The 26,899-nt window shown below is 40.2% G+C and overlaps 1 pseudogene across 1 annotated transcript; it reads left to right on the top strand.

Annotated features, from left to right (window-relative positions):
* The first annotated feature begins 5,842 nt into the window (after positions 1–5,842).
* Positions 5,843–26,592, top strand: LOC309607195 (WASH complex subunit 3 pseudogene; annotated as a pseudogene). The gene has a single exon. The product of its transcript is annotated as a WASH complex subunit 3 pseudogene (transcript).
* The last annotated feature ends 307 nt before the right edge of the window (positions 26,593–26,899 follow it).

Raw genomic sequence — 26,899 nt, 5'->3', positions numbered from 1 at the left:
GAAGGCCTTGTGCTTCCCAGTTACAGAAGAGGGTCTCAAGGAATCTGTCTTTGACCTGAGTGCTTGTCAAGGTATTTCTTGTGTATTCAAGATGTTAGCTGGATTTGGCTCTTCGTAACAACAGCAACAACAGTAGCTTTCACATATTGAGTCTTTACTCTGTGCCATTAGTTGCATTGTTGCATTTACAGTCTCTGAGCTTCATCTTGTTGTCCCCATTTCTCAGATAGGGATGCTGAGGCTCAGAATCTCATCACAAGTGAAGGTGGGAACCAGGATTTGCCATAAAGTCTTTGGAAAATCTTTGGACCCTGAGTTGATAGAAGGAAGGAATCTTTAGACTTGTTTATGGAAGTTTCATGTGGGATGCAATTCAGTTAATTGAAAGCTAGAAACTCAAAGATCAGCAATATCAAGGTAATAGTAATAACCATGTTTACTGAGTGGCGCCAAGCACTGTACTAAATGCTTTACATACATCATGTCATTTAACCCTTACCTATTTGCTCACTCCATGCTGGGCATTATCTATATTGTTGTATCAATTTCCCTCCCAAAATAACTTTATTCATAAATGTCATACATGATCAAAATCAATATTCAAACAACCAAAGTTATGTAAAATGTAACTGAACTAAGACAAAACCTCTCCCTGCCATGTCAACCAATGTAAGAGTCTTATGTAGTCTTATAATAATTAAAATAGTAATTATCTATATCTGAAGCTATATACACATAATATCTGAGTATTATAAGTTTTTATTAAACAGTATAGAATAATATTATGAAAAGTTATGTCTCTCCTGGTCTTACTACCTAGAAAGAATTGCCAAAATCGTATTTGGGGTTTTTTCCCTGGCATTTACCATTAAACTTCCATATTGTATTTATGCTGTTAGTTCTTCACAGCATAGCTATTTTCTCCTTGCTAGCTTGTTATTACCCAACAAACTCCCAATTTTTGTTAACTCGGCCTTTTCAGTTTTTTTTCCTACTGATTAATTTTGGGGCTTTGATTAATAGTACATGTAAGTTTCCATTTTTAATATATAAAATTTAAAACGTGTTTGCTAACTTTTTCATACTCAGAAGAAGAGAAAATTCGTGAGCTCATTTATTGCATACTTACTGTTCACCTATTTGTGGTCCACCTTCCTCCTGTCTCTTATCACTCACTGGTCAAAGTTTGCCCCACTGGAATTAATTCACCTACAATGCTAGTTATATCATCCATCCCTTCTGGGGGAAGCCAGGACGCACACCACTTGCAGAAATGGTGAGAGAAGCCAGAAACGATGGGGTGTGACTGGTTGGCCTCACATGATGTAACTGCCTGGCAGTCGTTACAGTGTTAGGTGGGCTGAGGCCCAGAGTGCCGCTGTGCGTCTGTGAAACTGGGGAAGCTTGGAGAATCTGAGGCTGTACCTTAGTTGTACTTGTTGTATCTCATACTGTCTTGTTGCCCCTTTTTATGCATTTATTTATTTTTTTATGCATTCAGTATTTTCTTGAATATTATTAAGGTTATTTACTGAAATTTGCTAATCTCAACTATTCCCTGAATGATTCTCTAAATGCTTCTTGGAGATTCAGTTGTTCTGTTTGTTTATCTTGGCTCTTCCATTTATTGGTTTTCCTCAGATAATCTGAGGCTTAGGTACTTGTTTATTTTCATAACTGTAGAATGTTTATGACATCAACAAACAAACACTAAATGAATATTTATCATATGCCAGCAACTATTACAAGCACTTTTTAGGATCGCCTCCTTTAATTGTTAACTCAGGTAAGGAAGTGTAGTGCTAAGTGCACGATACAGGATTCAATCCCCAGCCCTCTGATCCTAGAGCTTGAACTCTTAACTACCACATAACACACAGTGTTGTATTTGGTTTGCTTTTAGATTTTATTTTGATTAAAGTTTCAGAAATTTAAAGTAATCAATAAGTGCTTATGGGAACAACTAGTTGTATTCCATATCCAATCTCCTGTTCTTCCACAGCAAGAAATCTGTAGCCAGGCATGTGTCTGTCCCAAATAAACACTGTACTTTAAACTCCCTTTGCAGCCAAATGTGGGCATGGGATAGGTTCTGGCCAATAGGGCAAGCAGGAGTGTTGTGTGGCTTCAAGGAGACTTCCTGAAAAGACTGCTAGTCCTAGCCTGACATGCTTTCTTCTTCGTCCCTTTCCCACCTTGTTGGGAGGAAGGTGGCTTTGGATTGCAAAGGCTACTTGCTAGGGGGTTGTGAGCTGGGAGGAGTTTTGTCCTCCTGAGTTTTATTCATGGAATGGAGCTCCCACACCAGAACTGACTACACCCCTATGGAATTTCATCTGAGCGAGAAATAGACTTTCTTATATTTAAGCAGTTGTTACTTGCATACATTTTGTTGCTGTTGGTGTTACTTGCAGCCTAGTACAACCCTAACTAATATAGTGCTATAAGGCTTATGATGAAAAAAATAGTAGTTTCCTGGCCTGTGTCCAGCTCCCCAGCCATGTGCAACACTTCCTGCTGATTCTTCCCATGTTTCCATCCACATTTCTAAATGATTTACTCTTGCTGCTTTTTCTTTTTTTTTTTTAAATTTATTTATTTTATTTATTTATTTTTGGCTGTGTTGGGTCTTCGTTGCTGCTGCGCACAGGCTTTCTCTAGTTGCAGTGAGTGGGAGCTACTCTTCATTGTGGTGCGCGGGCTTCTCATTGCGGTGGCTTCTCTTGTTGTGGAGCACAGGCTCTAGGCACATGGGCTTCAGTGGTTGTGGCACGTGGGCTCAGTAGTTCTAGCTCGCGGGCTCTAGAGCACAGGCTCAGTAGTTGTGGCACACGGGCTTAGTTGCTCCGTGGCACGTGGGATCTTCCCGGACCAGGGCTTGAACCTGTGCCCCCTGCATTGGCAGGTGGATTCTTAACCACTGTGCCACCAGGGAAGCCCTGCTGCTTTTTCTTGATTAATCAATTTGGTATTTAATGACTGCCTCTTATAGTACATGTGAACTTTACTCTCTTAAAATTTTCCTTCCCCTCACTCACCCTCCCCATGTAGATCTATTATAATGTATTTAGTTAAACTGATATTCTCTAATTACCTTGTTATGCTGAACTAAATATTATCTACTGATGAGGCAAACTTTAAATTTTGGTTACATTTCTTCTTGTTTTTGGTATAATTTTCCTTTTTATAATTGTAGGTTTTCTCCACAATTGTCAGATTTTCCTTTAATCCTCCTATTGGACAGGTTTTTAATTACCATTTTATAGCTGAAGACTTTCAGGGGTTTTTTTTTACTTTAATGATAATAGCAAACATGTAGTGGGTGTGTACATTATGCCAGACCCTGAGCTTGGTGCTCATTTAATATCCAGTAGTGCCTACTGTTGTCCCTGCTTTAAAGAAGCTGAGGCAATAGAGCTTAAGTAACTTGTCTGAGATCACAGAGCTGGTGGGAGGCAGAGTCAGGATTCAGACCCAGGTCTTTCTGACCCCAGAGCTCACATACACCTTAACTCTCTTAATTAGGGAGGGGAGGAGGAGGAAAGGGATGTTGCCAAAGTATATAAAATTCAGTGCAGGGTGAGAAGGAGCAGACAGAATAGCTGCTGGCCTAACCAGAAAGGAAGACAGCTGTTTTTTACCAGTGCATACCAGATAAATATCAGCTCTATCTTAACTAAGAACTCCTGACTCAGCCCAAGATGAAAAGACAGCATTTTGTTTTTGTGTTTGTTTTCTGTTACCAGTTTATAGATGAACCTGCACGTTTAGCTTTAAAGTAGAAGAAGGGCAAGTGACAGGGGCCTACAGACATTTATTTTCCAAGTAGAAAACTTGAATTAAGCAATTTGCCTACGGTCCCACAGCTACGTGGGAAAGGGAGGGTCTCACCCTAGACCCTCAGCTTCCATAATCCAGACTCTCCTAACACTGGGACATTTTTCATGGTTGTGCTGTCAAATTTACTGCCTCAATAATCTATGGGGAAAAAAATCTGTGGGGCTTGGGGACGACATTTTTTCCAAGTTGAAATACATGCACACACACTATGAAAAGACGATTCTACTTGTGTATGCCACTGTCGATCTGGGAGATGACTTGAGATGCTCTAATAATGACACTTCCTTGAGAGAGATTTTGATGATATGAGGGGGAACACAATAGGATCTTTAAAATTAGAGCTGTCCCAGAAGATCTGGGGACCTGTCACCAAAATAGAGATATTGGAAGTAATGAGATTAATAATGAGACATTAATGAAGTAATGACCCATCTCCTGCCAGTTGAGTTAGCACCTGCCTATGTGTAAATAAGTAATGAATTACAGGAATAACATTACCTGAGACTTATAGAATATCTCCCAACTGTTTGAAAAAGCTGTCTCTCTCTGAGGATCAGTCAGAGGGAGATTTTTTAAAATTATCTTGAATTACAAAGATTACCATTTAGTAGTGAATAATTTCCTACTGGACTCTCAAAAGGACTTAATTATACTTAGAGAATAATTTGCTCCAGCTTTAAAAATAAACTTGGATATTGCCTAAGTCCCTTTCTAAAAACCCCTATGGGAATATGGTACCTAATATAAATGAAATCAGTGTCTACACAATTCCCAGAGTAGCAGTGTAGCCTCACCCCAGTCTGTAAAATTAGTATTATAATCTTACCTCTTGGGGTTTTGGTGAAGGCTGAGTGATGATAATCAGCAACTGGTTACATACCAGGGTGTTCCCAGCACTTCATATATATTAACTTACTGTCCTTACAAGCACCCTATTAGGTGGGTACTACTGTTATCTTTATAGATCAGGATACTGAGGCACAGAGAGGTTAGGTAACTTGCCTATGTCACACTGTCAGTAAGGGATAGATCTCAGATTTTAACTTAGACTGTCTAACTGCCGAATTCATGCTCTGGGAAAGAAGAAGATGGTTCAGTTGGGACAGAAGCAAAGGGTGTGTGATAAAATCGCATGGGGGGTAAAAGCAGCCAGACACAGCAGGGGAAAACAGGTTATGACTAATTGATGATGCTAGGTGCTAGGAGTATTAAAAAAGTGGAAAGAGAGCAGGAATAGTATTCTCAACATTAGGAAAGGGCCAGTGGTCTCTGTGTCCCACCAGTACCGCGAGAACCCCTGCCCACTGGCTGGCCATGCCCTGGGTAGGGAGTCTGGGGCTGGCAAGACCTCAGAAGGGAATGGCTCTAGGGGGGCACCAGGGAGGCTGTACCCTGGACCTCTGGCCACAGCAATGATTCCTCTGCCCTGCAACATGGCAGGGAAACAGAAAGTCTCTGCCTTCAACCATTAAGAGAGCGCTACATTTGGAGTTGGTTTGTCCTAAATTACAGAGTTGACTTGACTTCATTGGTGTTTGAAGGAGACCAATGAATAGCACTACCTTCCTACCCGCCTCCCCAGTTCATAAGCAAGGAAAAGATGGACTCACATGAGAAAGAAGTAGATCTAAGTACAAATTTGTTGCTGTTGGTGGTGGTGGTAAAAGTCAGTTGAAGAAAGTAGCCTGATCTGCAGCCACTTCTGGGTCTCATAAGTATTCTGCCCAAATGTAGACCTTCATGCATGTCACCCAAGCAAGAATTTGTATTCATGGGATTACTACTTTACCCTCTTCCTGGAACAGAGAAAGAAAGATGAACTTCTGAACCTGATTCTTGAAGGAAGTCCTGGGGTCAACTCTTACATCCCTACTATCTGGTAGTAGGAACAGAGCGTAAAACACTCATTTCATCCCAAGTGCACGTTGATCCAGAACCAGAAGAAAAAAGAGAGTCAAGAATCATGCTGTTTGGTACTCTTGACCACCTAGAGGGGTGAGATAGGGAGGGTGGGAGGGGGATGTAAGAGGGAGGGGATATGGGGACATATGTATACATATAGCTGATTTTCTCTGTTACAGGGCAGAAACTAACACAACATTGTAAAGCAATTATACTCCAATAAAGATGTTAAAAAAAGAATCATGCTGCTCTGTTCCTTCTCCCAACATTTGTTGAGTGCTTTCTGTGTGCTGGCCAACTTTCTCAATGCTTTCATGAGTTAATTCATTGAATCCTTGTAGTGGCTGAATGTATTATTATTACCAGCTCCATTCTTACAGCTGAAGAAACTAAGGTGCAGAGAGATTACCTACTTTGCTGGCAAGTGATGAACTTGAACATTGAACTCTGTCTGGCTCCAGAGCCCTCACACTTACCCATTCCCCAAAAGTGCTTCAGAAATGTTACCTGTTTCTTGGGGAGGAGGGAGAAAGGCTGGATGTGTTACTTCATTACTGTTGCTAATACAAACATGAGGATGGGAGATTAAAGTCCCCATTTTCATCCCCGATCGTGGGGCCAAAAAATATCAAGTCACCTCTCTGATTCTCAGTTTCTTCATATGTGAAGCAAAGAGGTTGGGTGTAACAGGGTGCTATGTTTGTGACATGTGTGCAGCTACTCTCTTTCCTCTTGCTGTGAAACACCATTGCTGATCAATCACAGCCAAGGTCTGGGGGGCCTGAAACTTGTACAACTGGGGGTACTCCTTTAAGCAAAAGAATACAAAATCACAAATACGAATATTGTGTATGAAAGGGAATATATGCACGGAATGAGAAAAGGGGAATTTAGGACTCAAATTATGTTTCATATAGGGTATGCTCAGCTTCTCTGGATGTTCTTTCTCTCAGAGCTGACTTGGTTCTTTTCCTGCAGATATACTAGACTTTAGACACCAGTTATCGTCCAGTCAGTTAGCATCTATCTTGTACCTACTTATTAGACGAGCTGGGTCCCCGCTGAGCCTCCACCTGTCATGCACTAGAGTTCAAGACAAACTCTTTGGTTTAAGGAGTAGCCTTTGTTGGAGAAAGGAGAAACTTACACAGGTCAATAGCAGCAAGCGAAGAGAAGGCCTGAGTCCCCATTCTCTCATGATTCCACAGAAGTCCACACCAGCTCAGGGTATTCCACTGCATTCTCTCCTGTGGTGGGGGGGGGGGAGTGGGTTGGAAGTCACAGGTTTCTTGGTACTAGATGGCCTCAATCTGGGGACCAGCTCTTCAGAAGGAGTTTTCTGGCAGTACCAGGTGCCCAGCCCCTGGAGACCTTGGAGCCTATGCGATGTTGCAACCTTCCCCATAAGGGAAAGGGAGCCCCTGGTTCCATGGGAAGCTGAGCTTGAGTGCAGCCCCTCCTTATAGAAGACAGGGGCACCTCTGATGTGATCCCAGCTAGCCCGTTGTCCACTTAATCTGGAGGGAATACACACGATCACCTCCAGACATTTTTGCTCATTGCACCACACATTTGGTTCACATTAACTGATGATTTTAAATGGTTTGCTATACAATCTAGCATTTACTGAGCACTTAATACATGCTAATCAAAAAGACTATACCTATATAATCCCACTAACTCTGTGGGATAGGTACTATTAAATGTACTATTATGATCTCCATTTTGTAGAGAAAGAAATGGAGGCCTAGAGCAGTCGTGTAATGCATCATCACGCTTAGCACAAGGCAGATGTAGGAATCTGACTCTGTTACCAAAGGCAGTGTCCTAAAACCTTTTCCCATAATGACTCCCAGCATGGAAAGGAGGAAAAACCAGGGCTTGGAAAATCAAACTCAGCCTCAGTTCTGGGACTCACTCTGGCAGCCTTGTTGTCCAGTCACTTCCAGCCTTAGAGCTGGCCGTAGAGCTAGCTCCAGACCTGAGGGCATGAAGGGTCCCTCCTCCTGGGGTTGAAGAATCCATCAGAGGAGATAAATTTCTAAGTGGAAGCACTATAAAAATGTTAATGAATCAGAGTTTGTGTCTTTTGCATTTTTGGATCTTTGGTGTCTGTTGGGTACTCAATGATGGTTGTTAAATGAATGATTGAAATGAGAATTACTATTGGGTCAAGACCTAGAACTTTAACATGGGTTAGAAAACAAAAGGCTTAAAGAAACAGATAAAGTGGACTCAATAACATCCTATTTTAGTTCACATGTCTTTGATAATAAGCCACTGAGGTGAACACATACAAAACACACACACACACACACACACACACACACACATATCACACTACATACACCATACACTGCAAATGATTCTTGAAGCTGCGTGTGACTAAATTACGTGGCAAAGCTTTCAATGAGATTCAAAAGCTTCCTTTTAAATTGTTGCTGACATCATGCTATCAGATTCATTTTTTTAAATTGATGTGTCTTGGGTGTATCTTGGAGGTAAAAATGAAGAACTATATTTCTTCCTTTCTCACCTTTCTAGTGTAACTTTCAGGTACAAATATAAATTGAAGTGTTGCTGTTGTTAAAATGACACACTTTTTCACATGGGCTAAGATTAGAGAGTTTCAGAAGAGAAATTTGTAAGCCCATGGTCCAGCCCAGGAGAAGGAAGAAATCATTCAGTTTCCCTGAGTTTACTACCTACCATGTGCTGTGGATGAGTCAGAGAGACGTTATAAAGATGTTCTTGTCTTAATGTATTTTCAATGTCATTGAAGAGGCAGGGCCTAAATATAGGCACGTTTACTAAGGGTGCATTTAGTGCCTAAGAATTAAGACTCATGACTAGTATTATAGCTAATAGAGGCTTAAACAGTAAAATAATGTAATTGACTACATACCAAGATTTTTGGGGGTTAGTAGTCTTAGGATTGATTGAGTGATTTAACCATTTCAGGGATAGGAATTTCTGAGATAGTCCTGGTTTTTTCCTCAGGATCATGAGACACCTGCTACACGTTTAGAATCTGCACATGGCTGTGTCCAAAGGCAATGAATGGGGTATCCAATGAGAGAGATCTCCTTGAAGACTTCTCTCTTTGATCATACAAAAGAACTTTAGCCCTCCCAACAAGCATACTCTTATATTGCATTGGCCAGATCTGGACAAGCTTACTTGCAAGGGAGTCTGGAAATAGAAGTATCTGAGTTTTTCAGGATCTGTAATAGGCAACAAAGCAGTAAGGGAGTTGGAAATTGGCTATGGAAAAGCCAACCCAAAGTCAGAAACTGTGATTAAATGCCAAATAACTGGCATAGACTTAGCCTTCCAAAAGAATTTTCTGCAGTGATGGAAATGCTCTATGTCTGTGCTGTCCAATATGGTGGCCACTAGTCACTGTGGTTACTGAGCACTAGAAATGTGGCCAGTGTGAATGAGAAACTGAATTTTAGTTTTATATAAATTTAAATAGGCACATGAGGCTAGCAGCTACCCTACTGGACAGGGTAGAATTATAAACAGTGTCTTCTTGGAGGTGAGAGGCAACAGAGACATAACTATGGGCCAGGATAATCTGGTAGCCTTCATGGAGGCTGAGGAACTTGACATGGATTCGAAGAATAGTTGGGGTCTGGAAGTTTTCTAAGAGGGTGGACTTGCCCTGAGACAGGGAGGCAGAAAATAATAAGACATTTTTGGGAGATGCTAAGCAGATCAGTTAGGCAGAAATGTGTTTTTTGGAGAGGACTGGCCAGAAAACTGAAAAGCAGGTTTAAGTCAGATGGCGGGAATTTTTGGACTGTGTGCAATGGGAAACTTACGATATTGAGAGAAGAGTGAAATAAGAAGTGGTTTCCTAAGTGGGAAACCATTAGCTTTGTGATGGTAAAAAAATATTAACGTGGTGATGGTAAGAACGATGGATAGAAGGCAGAAGATTCAATTACAACAGTGTTTTCCAAAATTTTCATTTTATGGCACATATGAAAAAAGATGAATGTATTGCTCACTGTGGCAATTAGACAATACAGCTCCTGGTCGGGAGTGACTGGTCCAGAGACTCCAGCTGCCCTAGGCATTCACCCCAAGATCTTCAAATGATGATCACCCTATCCTTCATACCTTATAACCTTTTCGTAGCATGGTAGTGAGTACCAGCACACAGCTGGAATCCCCTAAGTTAGTAGACCGTCCTGAACAAAATAAGTAGTGGCAGTGTATATGAAAAAGAAAGGAAAGAATGTGAGATATTTTACAGAAAAAAGTGGAAAAGAATTAGATGTAGTTAGGATAGATTTTGGAGTCAACAATAACTCCTAAATTTTGAGAATGGTGATACCAGAAGTAAAAATTGCAATGTGAGTTTGTTTTGAAGGCACATGGTGATTTCAGTTGAAGATATGGAGGTGAAAAATGGACCCCTATGGTGGACCGTCTCTTTGGTGGTCCCTAGTGATCTATGGCTCTAGTAGTCATGCTCTTGTATAGTTCCCTCCCACACTGACTCTGTGCTTGGCCATGTGACTTATTTGGCTGATGAGACATTAACATAGTGCAGGAAGAGGCTTCATGAGTGTCTGTGCATTGAGTCTTGTCCTCTTGGAACCAGCCACCATGATATAAGGAAGCTCAGGCTAAACTACAGAATGTTGAGAGGACTTGGGCAGAGAGATATAGGGCTATTGAGAATACATCTTGCATGTTCCAGCTTCAGCCAAACTACTAGCTGAGTGTAGGCAGGGAGGTAACTGCAGCAGAAGAACTACTCAGCTGAGCTCAGTCAATCTGAAAATTGATGAGAAATAATAAATCATTGTTATTTTAAGCCAGTACACTTTGGGTTTTTGTTAGGCAGCAATAAATAATAAAAACAATATCCAAATGAAAATGTTCAACAGGTCCTTGGTGATATGGGCATGGAACTCAGGCAAGAGGTCTGGGCTGTAGATGTAATTTTGCAAAGTATGCATGCTTCTGTCATAGCAGTTATATTGTAATTAAATTGACTGCTTATCTCCCTTGCTAGACTGTGAGCTCTTTGAAGACAGGGACTGGGTCTTTTGTGTTCACAGCAGATGCTCAAGAGATCTGGGCTGAATAACAGAATAGTGAAGTGTAGTGGAAAGGGAGTGGACTCTGAAGTCAGATTGACCAGTCTTGAACTCCAACTCTCCCAATTGCTATCTGTGTGACCTTTAGTAAGTCACTGATCCTTACTGTAAGATGTAAGTAATGCCAGCTACCTCTCAGAGCCATTGAGAGGAGCAAATATACAGAAGACACTCAACAAACAGTAGCTGGTACTAGTAAGGATAAAGTGATCATTGAAATGTGAGAACAAATGAAATAAATAAAGGAGTCGGTATAGAAAGAGAAGAGCTCTGAGCCTGGAGAAGACAAGTAAGGACTAGAAGAAAGAAAATGATTCACAGAGAGATAGAAAGCAGGAATGAGAAGATAAGAGAAGAAGAACCAGACCAGTTGGAATGACAGGAAAAGAACAAAGGTAGGGTGCATTTTAATGGCCATAAAAGGGCAAGTCAACCCTACTACACTGAATGGTTATAGTTTATGGAGTATATTTTTATGTTTTTATTAAAACTCAGACACTGCTCCTTGACTGTCACTAGTGAAATCTCTGAAGAAAAAGATTAGGCTGTCTTGAATGATCTGTGTCTTTACTAAAAGCAGTGGATAAGACAGAATTCTGAGGTATGCCCACTGAATGCCTGGTGGTTGATAAGAAAGCTTAAACTTTCTGTGGTTGGGTTTTCAGCATCTAGTAGAATCATTGGGAGGAAGGAATTTGTTGAGAATAAAGAAATGGTACAAGAAAGGAGAGTGCTATCCACATTAGGCCTCTTGGGAGAGAGATCTAATAGATCTAACCTTAGAGATCTAATTCTCTGAAGTCATTTCTCTCTGGAGAGACAAACAACATAAAGACTGAAAAGACACAGTTCTTTGAAACATTGTAAAACATCCAATAAAATCAACAACTGCAAGAACAAAATCATCAGTTATGCAAATATCTCTCATTCCATTGCCGTGGAGTTGGCAAGAAATTAGGCCAGACTCTCAATGATATCAGATTCTGTGAGTAAGAACTCTGAAGTTTACATATGTGAGTTTTGCTGCCCAAGTCCATTCTTTTTTTTTTTTTTTTTTAATCAGATAACAGCGTGGGGATTTTGTTTTGGAGGAGCATCTTTCTCCCACTCTTAGTTCATATCTTTTTTTTTTTAATAATGTAATTTGTTTGGTTTCTTTTTAAAAATATATTTATTTATTTATTTTCGGCTGCATCAGGCCTTAGTTGCAGCACGTGGGATCTTTCGTTGAGGTGCGCAGGCTTCTCTCTTGTTGTGGCGCATGGACTTAGTTGCCCTGCAGCATGTGGGATCTTAGTTCCCCGACCAAGGATCAAACTGGCATCCCCTGCATTGCAGGATGGATTCTTAACCACTGGACCACCGGGGAAGTCCCTTAGTTCATATCTTTGAATGGCGTTGCTTTCACCTCCCCTTTACCCTCTGCTGCAGCAGTAGATGTGTGACAAAGACCCAATCAGCAGAATATCACATTCATGCAACCATGCGATATATTCAAAGATGGATATTTACCCTAAGCCAAGCCAATCTGGTTCAATCTAAGCTAATTCTGATGTTTTGCTTGAGCACCTGAAAAAGAGATATGCTCCTTTTCGACTGACCATAAACTTGGGATGATGTAAGCCTGGAGCTGCCAGATATCATCCTTGGAAGAGAAGTTGTCTGACAATACGGTCAACAAGGTAGAAAACAGCATGGAGGAATGGAGAGGGATCTCTCCCCAGTGACATCGCCTAAACCTCTGGATGCAACTATATCTGAGCTTTTTGTTATGTATAAGCTAACAAATAGCCTTTACTGTTGAAGCCAGTGTGAATTGGATTTTTATTATTTGCATTTGAAAGAATCCTGACTAATAAAACACCAAGAAAATGTGAATGCATTAGTGTATGGAGATGGAAGAGTACCAGACATAGATGTTTCAACATAATTCTCAAGTGTTCTGTTATATTGGGCCCACTAACCACTCCATTTTAAAGATGAGAACTATGATGCTAAGAGAGACGAATAAGTTTGTCCAGTGCCAAAGAAGGGGAAAAAAAGTCATTTAAATTGGATGACAAAGGAACAGTCAACAAATTACTACAGGATGGCCAAATCCAGCCCACCACTCGTTTTTGTATGTTACACAAGTTAGGAATGGTTTTTATATTTTAAATGGTAGAAAAGAAATTAAAAGATGACCATGATTTCATGATACGTGAAAATTATATGAAGTTGCTACTTTGGAAGACAGTTTGGTAGTTTTTTGTAAAAGTACACATGCCCTTACCATATGATCCAGCAATCATGCTCCTTGGTATTTACCCAAAGGAGATGAAAACTTATTTCTACTTGAAAACCTGCACACAGCTGTTTACAGCAGCTTTATTCATAATTGCCAAAACTTGGAAGCAACCAAGATGTCTTTCAGTAGGTGAATGGAAAAATAATAACTGTGTACATCCAGACAATGGAATATCATTCAGCACTAAAAAGAAAAACGAGCTTATAAGCCATGTAAAGACATGGAGGAAACTTAAATGCATATTACTAAGTGAAAGAAGCCAATCTGAAAATGCTACATACTCTATGATTCCAACTCTGTGACATTCTGGAAAACGCAAAATTATGGAGACAATAAAAAGATCAGTGGTTGCCGGGGTGGAGTGTGTGTGTGGAGGGGTGGCGGCTGAGATGAATAGCCAGAGCACAGAGGATTTTTAGGGAAAATCCTTTGTATAAGATTGTAATGATGTATAATCATTATACGTGTAATGCATTTGTCCAAGAGTGAACCCTAAAAAAAAAGGAGTGAGCCCTAAGGTAAACTGCGGAGTTTGGGTGATTATGATGTATCAGTGCAGGTTCACCCTTGGTGAAAAATGGACCATTCTGGTGGGGGATGTTGATAATGGGGGAGGAAGCTCTGCATGTGTGGGAAAAGGGGGTATGTGGGAAGTCTGTGTACCCTCCTCTCAATTTTGCTCTGAAAAATTGTCTTTAAAACAATTATATAAAGTTCAAATTTCAGTGTCCATAAATAAAGTTTTATTGGCACACAGCCATACCCATTCATTTATGTATTGTCTATGGCTGTTTTCACATGTCAACGACAGAGTTGAGTCGATTACACAGAGACTATATGATCTGCAAAGCTTATATTATTTACTCCTTTGTCCTTTATGGAAAAAACTTACTGTCCTTTGTGGTGGAGGATATACACATGAAGAAATCTTTGTTCCTATGGCAGGATATCTGCATGTGCACATATTGTATGTTGTATATGTGAATACAAGTGCACATATGTTTATGCATACATGTATTTTGGAGAATAAGAATAGAAAGAAAACAAATCAGCTCTTTTTCCACTTGGGGATGGCCCATTGCTTGGAAGTGATGCCATAGGAATAATTTCCTTCAGATGGAACAATAATTTTGGAATATTTTTAGCAGCAGAATCCCTTTCTCAAAAGAAATTTCTGGTAATCTCCCAGAATATGTAGTAGTTGAAAGCAGGGCTTTTGTATGTGTGTGTCTCCATCCTTGTCTACTAATCACTGCCCTTGGCCTCACTTCCATTCTCCCCCAGCCACTGCCACCCCTACCAGTTCCAACCGTAGGCCCCGGACACTGCCTTGATACCTGAAGACAGTTTGAATCGCTTAGTTTGAAAAGCACAGAGAGATTTTTGCCCTCGGCCAGTGATTTTCAAACCTGTCTGCTTGTCTGAAAGAAAGGATATTACATTTAAATGTGAATTCCTCATTTGCTGCCACACACCTCAATTCTCTATCAGAAGCTCTGGGATGCGGCCCCTAAATCTGTATGCTTCACAAGCTCTATAGGTGATTCTCCTAAATTGCTAGGATTAGAGTTCCTGTCGCAGGTAATTACAAATTATCTCAGTGCTCTTCATCTCTTTCTTTCTCTTTTCAATAAAATATGGGCGTACCTGTTAAAATTCAAACTCTACAGAAGAAAGTTTCCCTCTGGCTCGTGACCCAAAGTCCACCAATTGCCTCTCCATTGGAGTTCAGAGGTGCTAATTTTGGGTACATCCTTCCAGAGATAGCATATACAAGTATTTGTGCCCATCTACCCTTTTCTTTTTTATATCAAAACTAGAAAACCATACACACTTGCTATTTTTCACTTAATATTATATTTGAGATCATATGTGACATCTGAAATACAGAATTATCTAATTAGTTTTATTGTGTGCATAGTATTATTATTCCTGCACACTACTTCTTCACAGTATTATATCCTATTGAAGGATGGTTGGGCTACTAATCAATAATATGATGTGTATGTACGTGTGTGTGTGTCTCACACACACACATGCACACACACACTTGGAGTTACATGTTTGCTGACATAATGTAAATCTAAGGGGTGCATTTCAGAGAGCTTTACATTAATTTCTTATGATAGTGATAAGAATTTAAACGAAACATTCTCTTTAAATATCTTGTTTTTTTCAAGTTTACTTGTTTGGGTTTGAAGTGGCAATCAGGCATAGGAGAAAAGAAGTGCCTGAAAATTGTATTTTTAAAAAATCTATCTAATAAGAGTTCTACTTTTTTAATTTAAAAAGTTACCAACTATCCTCTATGGGCAGCCACTATGCTTACGTTTTTATCTAATTTACCTTATTGAAACTTCTGTGAAGTGGATGTTCTTTTCTTTGTCTTACAGGTGAGGAAGCTGAGTCTCTGAGGAGTGGCACAAGCCACTTCTGTTCCCATGTGTTATAAAGTAGCAAGATGAGATTTGGAACTTGGTCTTCCATTTTTAGAAATCCAAGTTCCTTTCACAAGACAGGGTACTTGAGCCTTAAAAACTAATCTAGTGAGATGCTATCTAATGATTTCAGGTTTAGATTTTTAAAACCCTCCAGTGACGAGTAGGAGTAATATTCCACAAACTTCTCTTCTTACCAATGCACCACTGAGGTACAAAGAGGAGGGACAAAACCCCGTTTCTTCCAACATGTGAGCAGAGAGATGGGAGATTTATTATATAAGAGGGCTATGAACAGAAATAATAGAAAATAGTCATCCTAACTGAATTCAATATCTGCTTATTATCTAAGTCTTTCTAAATTTCTCTCCTTGACAGTACCAATTAGCTACACCTCAGGAGGAGATTTATAATCTGAGAAGCCTGAAACCCTGGTAATTAGGAAACTCCTCATTATCACTCATCTTTTGAACAGTGCAGACTGGCAGGCAATTGTCAGCTTTAAATTGGTCAAGCCGTAAATTGGCCAAGGATTCCTGAAGCCTCTCCCTCATGTCGGGAGGAGAAGAAAAAAAAGCTGCAGAGTTTGGGGCCCCTTTCTTGAACTCTCTGAAATGGGATTCAAGCCACATAAGGGGGTCATCTTACTAGCTGAGGCTAAACATCTACTCTGACCTCTGACATCCATGGTTTTTTAATTGGTAGTCTCCATATAACAGCCTAGATTTTCCAGTTTACATCACTTGTGTCCTGTCTTAATACTTAACAAATCACTCAACATATTGTAACTGTGAAGCAGAAAAGGCAGCCACACTCTTAATTAATAATAATGGCAGTTAATATTTATTGAATTTTTTTTCACTAAGCACTGCTTGAAGATCTTTCACATGAATTTCCTCACCCAACTTAAGCAACACCTCTGTGAGGTGGGTTCTCTTAACTATTCCATTTTGCAGGTGAGAAAGCTGAAGCACAAGAAATGAAATAACTGTCTCAAGGACTCATTGTTTAGAAGTTACAGAGCTGGAATTTGAACCCAGCTTACTGACTGACTTCACAATCATAGGCTGTAAATATTAGGTTCTAGTACATGGAAAAACAAATTCTGTAATTACAAATCTCCCCAATGGAGCAATTTTCCGTTTGCAGGAGATGGACACTTGCCATTATTTTGGGGCTAAATGTCCCTTGGTTAGGGGAAAGCAATGATTATACAAATGTGACAGAAGATCCTTGCTGGAGGAACTGTGGCTTGAGGAGTTTAAATGCTCTGCAGGGGAACACATAAGACTATTTTAGTCAATGAAAATCTTCATCTCTGCAGACTATGATTCCTACGATGTCTATATACTATTGCTTGGTTTTGGAGTGGAGTGTGTGTGTGTGTGTGTGTGTGTGTGTGTGTGTGTGTGTGTATTTAAACAGTTGTATGCTGGAGAAAGAGAGCCAAGAAAATAAAATAGCAGGAGGGATGTGTAGACCTGATTATCAAAGTGAACCAGAGGAATTCCTTGGTCATCTATGCTTTCCCTAAACTCTTGATGTCTGACAGCACTTCTGTGGAAGCCCTGAGATCACTCTTGGGAAAAACATGGCCCTGTTGAAAGCCTTAGAGCTATGGAGAGAATGGTAATTCCCACCACAAGTCATCCTGGAAAGAGGCCAGTCCTGACCCAAAAATAAGGACTTCATTGGAAAGCCTAAGACTTCAGGGGTAAAAGGAGACCTCCTTCATCTGTTTGGTTTTCATAGACACAGGCAGAAGAGGTGTACTCAAGGTGTCCCAGAGAGGAGATGTGAGCTGTTCCCTGAAACATGGGGCAAAATTTGGATTAATTACACACCCAACTGATGCCTCTTGAAATGAATTGGACCTATGGACTCTGAGAGAAGACAAATTTAACGACTAATTTAAAATTTCCCTGTGTGGTAATGAACTTCAATTGGTCTGAGGTCTTTGGTAAAGTCTTGCTGAACATTATAGCCTGATCTCAGCCTCCCATTGAGTTGAGTAGATTCTCTTTGATTACACTTGAAGTGAGGTGATTCGAAGAGGAACAGCAGCAGACTGAGTAAAGAAAGTCTGTAACTGATGTTTCCTGGTTCAGAATGTCAGATAGACCACCTGTGTTTATGTATTCCCCCTCCAAAAATTCCACAAAATGACACCGAAGCGATAAGTAAGTTATTAATCCATATAGTAGATGGTATTGGTGCCCTATTCATATCTCTCAGATTCATCATGCTATTAGATGACCACAACAAGCATATTGGAAAATAAAGTTGAAGAAACATGTTGGGATGAAAAGATCAAGAGACAGTCAATAGAAAAAGAAAGATGAGGATTAGAAGGTCAGTTCTACAGAAGCAAGATATGACTCATAGGGAAAAAAAAGAAGATAACAAGAAAAAGGAAGAGAGGAAACTATCAAATAATAAACACCAGAAAATTTTCCCAAAATTGAAGGACTTAGGTGTTCAGACTGACTAAGTCCAGCAAGAGCTCAACACAATTATTAAAATAAGACCCATATTATAGTGGATAATGTTGTGTGCCACCCAGATTTCCCTACAGGACTGAAGCACTCATTTCCACATGACCCAGCTTTGTTGATAGTTGACAGTTCTCAGATGATTCCCTCTTGGGCGTTTAACACTGTCTCAAGGGCGTTGCCTCATGCAGGATCAGTCCCTTCTTGGAAATGGCTCAAATCCCTGACTAGTCAACAGGGGAAGGGCGCATAAAGGCTCAGCCTACCTGCCTAAGGTGGGACAGCTTTGAAGTGCTATTCCTCCTCACAGAGCTCTCCCTCTCTATGAGGAGGAAGCGTTGACTGGCAGAACTCTCCATAGAACTGGCTGAAGTCTCTGCGGCAGTTCAGCTTCTGCCCCTGCCCAATCCTGCCATCCCTCTCCCTCACAGCGTTGTTTTCAAGAGCAGTCCCCAGTAAGCTTCCTGCACATCAATCTCTGTCTCTGGACCCAAGCTGAGACCATACCAAGGCATACTGTGGTAACATTTCATAACTCAAAGGAAAAAAAGATGATCCTAAAATCTTCCAGGGAGGAAAAACAGTAGATCAACTATAACAGAACTGGAAGCAAAATGACATTAGTTTTCTCAACACAACAGCAGTATTGAAATCTTAAAAAGCACCTTTTAAACATTTTCATCCTAGATTTAGATTTACTCCTAGACTCTAGATTTTATCCTAGGAATATATACCTATCAAAATAAGTGCAAGGATGGCATAAAGAAATTTTCATGTGCACAAGCACTCAGTACATCAGTATCTCAATCTTTCTTTGGAAAAGACTGGAGTGAAATGATGCAAGGAGGAATAGAAGCAAACTGAGTATTGATAGTAGACCAAAACAAAGGGGTAAACCAAGAAAGAGGGAGATACGAGGTGTAGGAAAATATGGGATGTTATCCTGAAGATTGGCAAAGGGCCAGCCCTAGGAATGCTGTCTTGCAGCAAGCTAAGAGAAAAATCAGCCCAGGTAGGGCGAGGAGGACAGAGGGCTCCTGGAGGGAGGGCTCTAGGAACCAAGAAAATTAATACTCATTATTAATAAAGTATTAACTCCAGCAGAAATATGTGTTTGGACACAAAAGGAAGCATAATTCTAGTGAATTGAATAGTATTTGCAAAATCATAAAAATGTAAACATGGACTATTGATTTAGTAAAACATGACTATGTTGGAGTGTTATGGAGAAAAAGAAAAATGGTGGGACATGACGATGGGCTAAGTCCTTATGCAGCATGTAGAGAAGTCAGTGGATACCTTAGTGTATGCAAAATTCTAGAATTAAGGAAGTAAATACTGGGGGAGGTAGCTAGAAGAGTTAAGGAGGCATTGCTTCTGGGGGACAGAAATGAAGGTCAGTGCAAGGAATAACTTTTAAAATTATAAACCTTTAAGGACTGCCTATGTTAGACTTTTAAGGTTATGTGCATGTGTTCACTAAATACAAAATTTATGGGGTCCCCCGCCCGCTGAGGAGATGGATGAGGATGGGCTTCCTCTCATGGGGTCAGGCAGAGACCTGACTAAGGTGCCAGCTATTCAACAGAAAAGAATGATGGCATTTCTAAACCAATTTGTGGTGCACACTGTATGGTTCCTCAACCACTTCTCTACAGTTTGTGAGGAGAAACTGGCAGACCTTTCTCTTCGTATCCAGCAAATCGAAACAACTCTCAATATTTTAGATGCAAAGTTGACATCTATCCCAGGGCTAGATGATGTCACATTTGAAGTATCTCCTATAAGTGTCACTAGGATCACAAATGAAACACATTGTGAAACCACTTCAGAGCAGTCACAGCAGTTTAGAAGACTGTGGACACAGGAAAGTGAAGTAACACCAGAAAATATCTTAACTGTAGTCAAGGATCCAAGAAATGCCAGATATCTCGAAATGGTTCAAGTGGGTATTCCAGTGACAGCAATAAGAAACAAAATGATATTGGAAGGACTAGACCCAGGTTTTCTTGAGAGGCCAGATGCTCCAGTGCCTGATGGTGAAGGTGAAAAAAATACACAAGAAAGTTCAGATAGCATATCTTCTTTTAGTGACTAAGCTTAATTTTGATAACAATTACATATACATGTGTTGGTGCACATTTACATTCTATAAGAAAGAGAGCCTGAGCTTTAACTCTTAGTCATAAAAACATCAAATGGCTACATATGCACCACCAAGCTTCCTCTATGTTAAAAAAATAAATAAAGCATTTATAATAATAAAAAATTTTTAAAGTTATTTAATAAAAAATTTAGAAGTGGTAGAAAATGGCCTGCTCCATCGTGATAGTGGCAAGTGGGGAGTGCAAAGATGCAGAGCTGGATGACTGATGGAGATGGCATGCATCAACCAGCACAGACTCATGGAACATGCAAGCATTCCCTGCGAGTTGCTAGAAAACCTTGACAAAGGAATCCTGGTAAAAGATTGAACTTCCTAAAATCAAACCATCATGATACACCACTTTCACACTTGGGTTCTGCAGGCGGGTCTGAAACATAATGACAAGTGCCTGGCATCCGTAAGCGCTTGTGCTGATGGCTGATTGCTAACTCAGCACTGCTCTATTCCATACATAGGTATGATCAATTAGCAATGTCTGTCATGGGCACAGAAAGGAGGAGTGGCAGCACATTTGCCTAAACCCTGTAGCTTCAGAATCCTTCTCAACACAGGGCTCTAAGAGCCATACCCCTGGGGCAGTGGGACGACTCTGAAGGGCTGTTCCAGTTTCAGAATTCCTCATAGGATTGATATCCCTGTATACAATTTGCCATTCCTAGTATAAAAGTCCAGCTTCAATATGTTAGTTTGGGTCCTTTCAGAAACAAATGCTAGCACAGGATTAAATGTACAAAATTGATGAGGGGAAATGGCTGTGAGAGAAAATGGAGAGGCTGGGTGACCCTCTCCCCGACCTCATTGCAAATCTGTTCCCAGTGAAAAAGAGAGAAAAGTTCTAAGTGCAGTTCTAGGGAAACTTTGGCAAGGCCATCAAGAGTTCTCAAGCCAAAGTCACCCATCAGAGGAGCTCTGTGCCCTCCAGGAATGGGCCTGCCTCAGTATCCGTCCACAGTCAGTCCCTGGCCACTGGAAGCGTGGCCTTAGCCCAAGCACAGTGATGCACGTCAGACGTAGCAGCTGAGGCTTAGTCAATAATCCTCCCTGCACTTGGAGGTCTGTGGTTCACATTCGCATGGTCAGCACACCCCACCTTGGCAAATGAAGAGAGCCGAGTAGGTTTCAGAATGGCCTGTGGAACTAGATACCTGAAATCCCAGGTGTGACCATGGAGTCACAACGGAATAGTGAGGAATTGCAGTGCGGACCAGGCCAGACTTTAGGCAGTAGCAGACAGACTCGGTTGCTGGTGTCTGCCTCCCAACAGACTCATGATGGCCACTGGCCAGGGCTGGATGGGGAGAGAGGGACAGGAACTTTGTTAGCCTGAATTTGGGCAGTGAGATGAGAGGAAGAACTCAGAATCAAGATCTAGGAAGACTCTGATAGGAACCCTCCTAAGTGTTTGTCCAGGACTCCAGAGCACTGATCCAACATATTTCTGTTCAATGGCTCAAAGCTGTTCTAATCAGTAATTACAGTAAAAGCTACAATTAGTTACTGCACTAACAACAAAAACAATTAATAAGCACATATATACACTAATATGTATAAAATGGATAACTAATAAGAACCTGCTGTATAAAAAAATAAATTTAAAAAAGTCTATGTGTTTGAAAAAAAAAAAAAGCACCATCTAAATACTTATTCCTATGTAGTGGGTATTAAAAACACAGTTCTTGACCTCCAGATTTTTATAGCAGAGTTGTAGCATAAGCAAACTCAATCAGTGTACACTGCAAACACACACACACACACACATCCACCCAACAAACAAAAAATGAGCAGTTCCCTTTACTTCAAAGAAAGATGTTTGCACAAAAGAGCCCCTAAAAGTTAGTTGCTTCATCTGCTATGCCATCAAAGAAACAGACTTATTTCCAATGTTAGATAATACAGTTTCAGTCTCTAGTTGCTTTTTTCCTCAAACTCATGATGTAAGAATCTTCCTATTTTGAATTCATTTGTGTCATCCTGTCTACAGAACTACACAGGCCAAATCACTTAGGTTATTGAAAAGCATCCTTTGTTCCATCGAAGGCCAACATTGGTCATTTAGACATATCTGTTGTAGTTGATTCCCATTAAAGGCTAAGGTCATTGACACAACTGTCAAAACACATAAGACTCTATAAACAGTCATCGTGGTTGGAGGTACTTACAAAGTGCTTAAGATTCTCTGTCATGTTATTAAATATGTGGTGGGATGGAGTGTCTTCCCCTGCTTCCAAATCTGAATATCTGAGTAATAAACAGCACCAGGAAAATTCTAGGTTTGGCTTATATATACGAATTCACAGAGCTTCAATACTCTGTGAAGGATGAATTTGTTACCCATTGGAAAGTTAGGGCAGCTGTGTTAGAGAAGTTATTCAAGGTCACATCATGAGTCACGAGGCCGTATCGGAACATGAACACTTGGCTTAATGTGGACTTTTGTGTCCCATCATATGTGTCATCTGGTCCAACCTTGTGTTGCCAGCAGCGCTCTCCACCAAATCTAGACTCTAGAGAACATCAATCAAGGTACTTGGCAGAGAGTCGTCTTTGTCATCGACTTTCTAAAGCAAAGACCAAGCGACTCTGCTATTGGTTCCTTAATGACACCACATATTGTTTCCAAACCTACCTTCTGAATCTAAAAGGAATAAGGAAAAGACTCGAGAACTTTCAGTTCTTTTGGCCAGTCTGGTAATTATAGTCAAATAATCTACCATTTTATCCATCTCTGGAAAAGTATTCTGCTTTCAAAAATGTGACGTGAAGACCAGCTAAAAACGACCGGAAGACACTCTCTGAAAAAGAAGAGGTCCCCAAACGGCAAATGCTAAAGGCGTTGATCACTCAGATGCTAGCTGTCCTCTCCGAATAATCCAACACTTCCGAAGCTGCACACTTATTATGTGCCTTGGCCACATCCCTCCCATTAGCACTAATGAACATCTCAGGGACCTGCCTAGCCACATTCCCATTGTATGTACTGAGCTAAGGACATACTCCGCATGGGATACTCAAAGTCCTTCCTTCCCCTGGGAGTTGCTTCATCATATTTGGGGGGGGGTGTAGTATATTCCTAACTCTGTGTAATAAAAAAACAGTTGAGTTCATAACGTTCTGCATTTGGGAAGATGATTCAGGATTTGTCTGAGAAGTGGTAGCACTTTGGGGTTTTTTTGTTTAAATATTAAAAATAAGAAGGAACATTTGACTGAAACCCAGTTCTTAAAGATACTGTATCATTCTAACCATTAAATATAAGGAATTTCAGTATATGCTTCTTAACTATTATTTTTGTCAAATGTGTAACTCCTGAAATTTCCCCCACTCACCTTAACTATATTAATTTTACTCCAACTACAAAAAGCAAAAAGAAAGTCATGCTACAATTCCTCCTTCCCCCAAGCAGTTGTTCTTTGGTTCATCTTTAAGAGTTAAGAAAAAATATACTGAAAATTTAAAGTATTCATCTAAAGAATGTAATTTTCATGAGGAAATAAAGAGATTAAATAACATTTTACCTTAGAAACTATCGTGACAGAAAAAATAACGCATTTCAGTTTTACTCTTAAAAAATTCTGTTGACAATTTCCAGCAAGCATACACACTGTCACAACACAACACGCATGCTCTCACCCATATAAACTCACAGACACTCTTAGACACCACACGTACACCCTCATACGTGCATGTCCTCATGTGCACACCCTCACCATGTTATCTAGATTATACTGCATAGGTTTATATCTAAGTAGTGATTTCCTTTCGGAATGGTCAAAAGAAAGTGTTTTTTTAATTTTAAAAATAATTTTATTTTATATTGCACTACAGTTGATTTAAAATGTCGTGTTAGTTTCAGGTATACAGCAAAGTGATTCAGTTATACATATACATATATTATTTTTTATAACAAATGGAAGGACTAATTCTGTAGGATTTAAATAGGTGTTCCAAAATCAGTGTGTGTGTGTGTGTGTGTGTGTGTGTGTGTGTCTTGTGTGTGCTCCATGGTCAGATAGGTTTGAGAAATAATGAGATAAGGAAAGTTAAGTAGGTCTTCTTAGGGTAGAATCTTAAGATAGAATTTCTCAGAGCTTTTAATGAACTAATGTGTTCTATGTATACCTAAGAGAGGTATACTGTATATAGGGCTGTGCTGTCCAATTGGCAGCCACTTGTCACATGGCTATTGAGACCTGAGTTGAGATCTGAGTTGAGATACGCTGAAAGTGGAAAACACACACTGCCGTAGAGAAGAGAAAGTAAAGTATCTCGTTAATAAAGGTTTTCTATTGATTACATCTTGAAATGGTAATAATTTAGATATATTGGATTAAACAAATAGATAATTAAATTTAATTTCACCTGTTTCATTTTACCTTTATTTATGTGGCTACCATAACCTAAAAATTACATAGTAGGCTTTAAATTCTGAGATTATACTGTCTACCATTAAGATGAGGGAGCAGTCAAAAGTGAAGGTGGTTTTGCATTTACCTGGGAGTGCTGGTGGGACTGAGGATGAATGTTGTGTCTAAAAGTAGTTTCCTGTGATCCTACTCTGTGCCAGCCAGGCTCTGTATTAGGCAAGAGGATAGGTCAGTGAATCCCATATACAGTGCTCAAAACCCTGCAGTAGAGACCAGCAAGTAAAAACATTGTGCTTTCAATGCTTACTCAAATCGGATTCCTGGGCACCGCTTCAGACCTACCAGATGAGCTCTCTGGGAGTGGAGCATTTTTAATGAGCACTCCTAGTGATTCTGAGACACACTGAAGTTTAGAACAACTGTGCTAGCTGGATGCATAAACACAAATAAAAGAACTTCGTTTGTCAGCTTCTTGGTTGCAGACAACAGACATGGACAGCAGCTATCTTAAGTAAAAAGGGAATGAATCAATTGGAAGGAGATCAAGGGCTTACAGAATTAAAAGCAGGCTAGAAAAACAGGCTTGGAAAACAGAAAGCAAGGACATTTCAGAGGCTTGGCAGCAGGAGTTGTAGCTTAGGTCTGGTCAAGACACCACCAAATTTTCAACCTCCAATGGTTTCCACCATCTTTGCATCATGCGTGTGAGATTCAAAGTGTGAGATAGGTCGTGTATATGTGGGGGGGAGGGCAACGTTTGACCTCTTCTCTTTCTGTTTTAGGAAACAGCAGTGAGAGGTAGCTTCTGGGAATAGCCATCCCTTTCTACCAGCCCCACAATTACAAATAATGGAGAATCCCTCCACAGGAGAGGTCAAAATACTACTCAGAAAGTGTGTGTGATGAAGTGAAAGAGGGAGAGATTGAATACTCAACAGCACCCAAATAACCATCATTCCTAGAGTAAAATAGTCTCCAAAGTGGACAATCTAGGGGAGCGGTATTAGTTGAGAAGGGGATATTAATATATATTACTTGGGATTCTTCTGTAAGGAAGATGTATTTCTTCTTCTTAATTTACTTATTTATTTCTCATTTTTTTCATATCCTTATGGACACATAAATATTTATGTTATTCTTTGGGTTATAATCCAGTGCTGGTGTTACTTATCTTGTTGCTCAGTTGTTTTAACTTTGGCCATTGGGAGCTCTTTCAGATTGGCTCCTATGTCCTCTCTTCAAATTAGTCTCGGGACTAGACTAATCATAACCTTCTTGAAGGTTATGATTGTGTCTTACATGACTTTACAAAATGAATAATGCCTTATCCGTAGATGTCACTGGGTTGGAAGTTAAAAGTCCAAGTTATTCTTCTAATGTAGCAGATACTCTTGAGTGTGAGCTTATGCAACAAGTAGCTTTTCTCTAGGACAATAACAGGTGCAGAGAGTTGAATGATTTCTAATGCATATCCTGATGCATGATGCCATTCCATTTCCCCACCACCCTGTGAAGGTCGTGTTCAAAATACTTGATAACCAGTATTGGTATGAGCACCACTGACCAGTCACGGCCCACACTGGCCTTGGCAGTGGAGCAGGGCCTCAGGGGCTCTCTGCAGGGTCAGGCCTCAACTCTTTAGCTGCTGAAGTGGTCTAGGTCCAGTCCAGGAGATTCTGAGAAATAAACCTGGGTGTCTAGGACAGCAGTTTGGGGACAGTTATCAGGCATGAGTCAAGGGATGTAGTTCTGTGCCAGTCACTGCAAAAATATCTAAATATTTTAACATTTGGTATAGCCACATTGGTGTATACCAGAACATAATGACTGAGAACTTTCCCTGTCTATAAGGCAGGGGTTAATATGCCATTTTATAAATTGAAATCAAATAATGTGCCCAAGGCTGCAGTTAGAGGTGAGCCTAGATTTTCCAATAGTGTCTGTTCACAACACCGTAAAATTTGGAAATTAAGGAAATTAATTTGAATTTTGAAAGTAAACCAGATTCAAATGCACCTTCTACCTTTCTCAGAATTCCTCCTCATGGTATAAAAGGGCACATTATTGCAGTCAAATTCTAAACCAAAGATGCTCAAATTGACACCTGACACTTTGATTAGACTTCCTGTTTACAGGGGGGAGAAAAGGTACTCTTTCCTGTCTTTTTTGATGTACACCAAGTATTAAAGTGTGTTTCCCTATATTCCAACCTGGAACTCCGTCCTTCTGCAAGAATGCTCTGCTCCCTGGAGCTGGCAGGTCTCTAAAGGCTTAATGTCAGTGGTGGCCACG

Source organism: Balaenoptera borealis, assembly GCF_965194805.1.
Source record: "Balaenoptera borealis genome assembly, chromosome: 12".
Lineage (NCBI taxonomy): Eukaryota > Metazoa > Chordata > Mammalia > Artiodactyla > Balaenopteridae > Balaenoptera > Balaenoptera borealis.
Note: the sequence above shows the minus strand (reverse complement) of the source record. Positions and strands in the feature narration are given on the sequence as shown.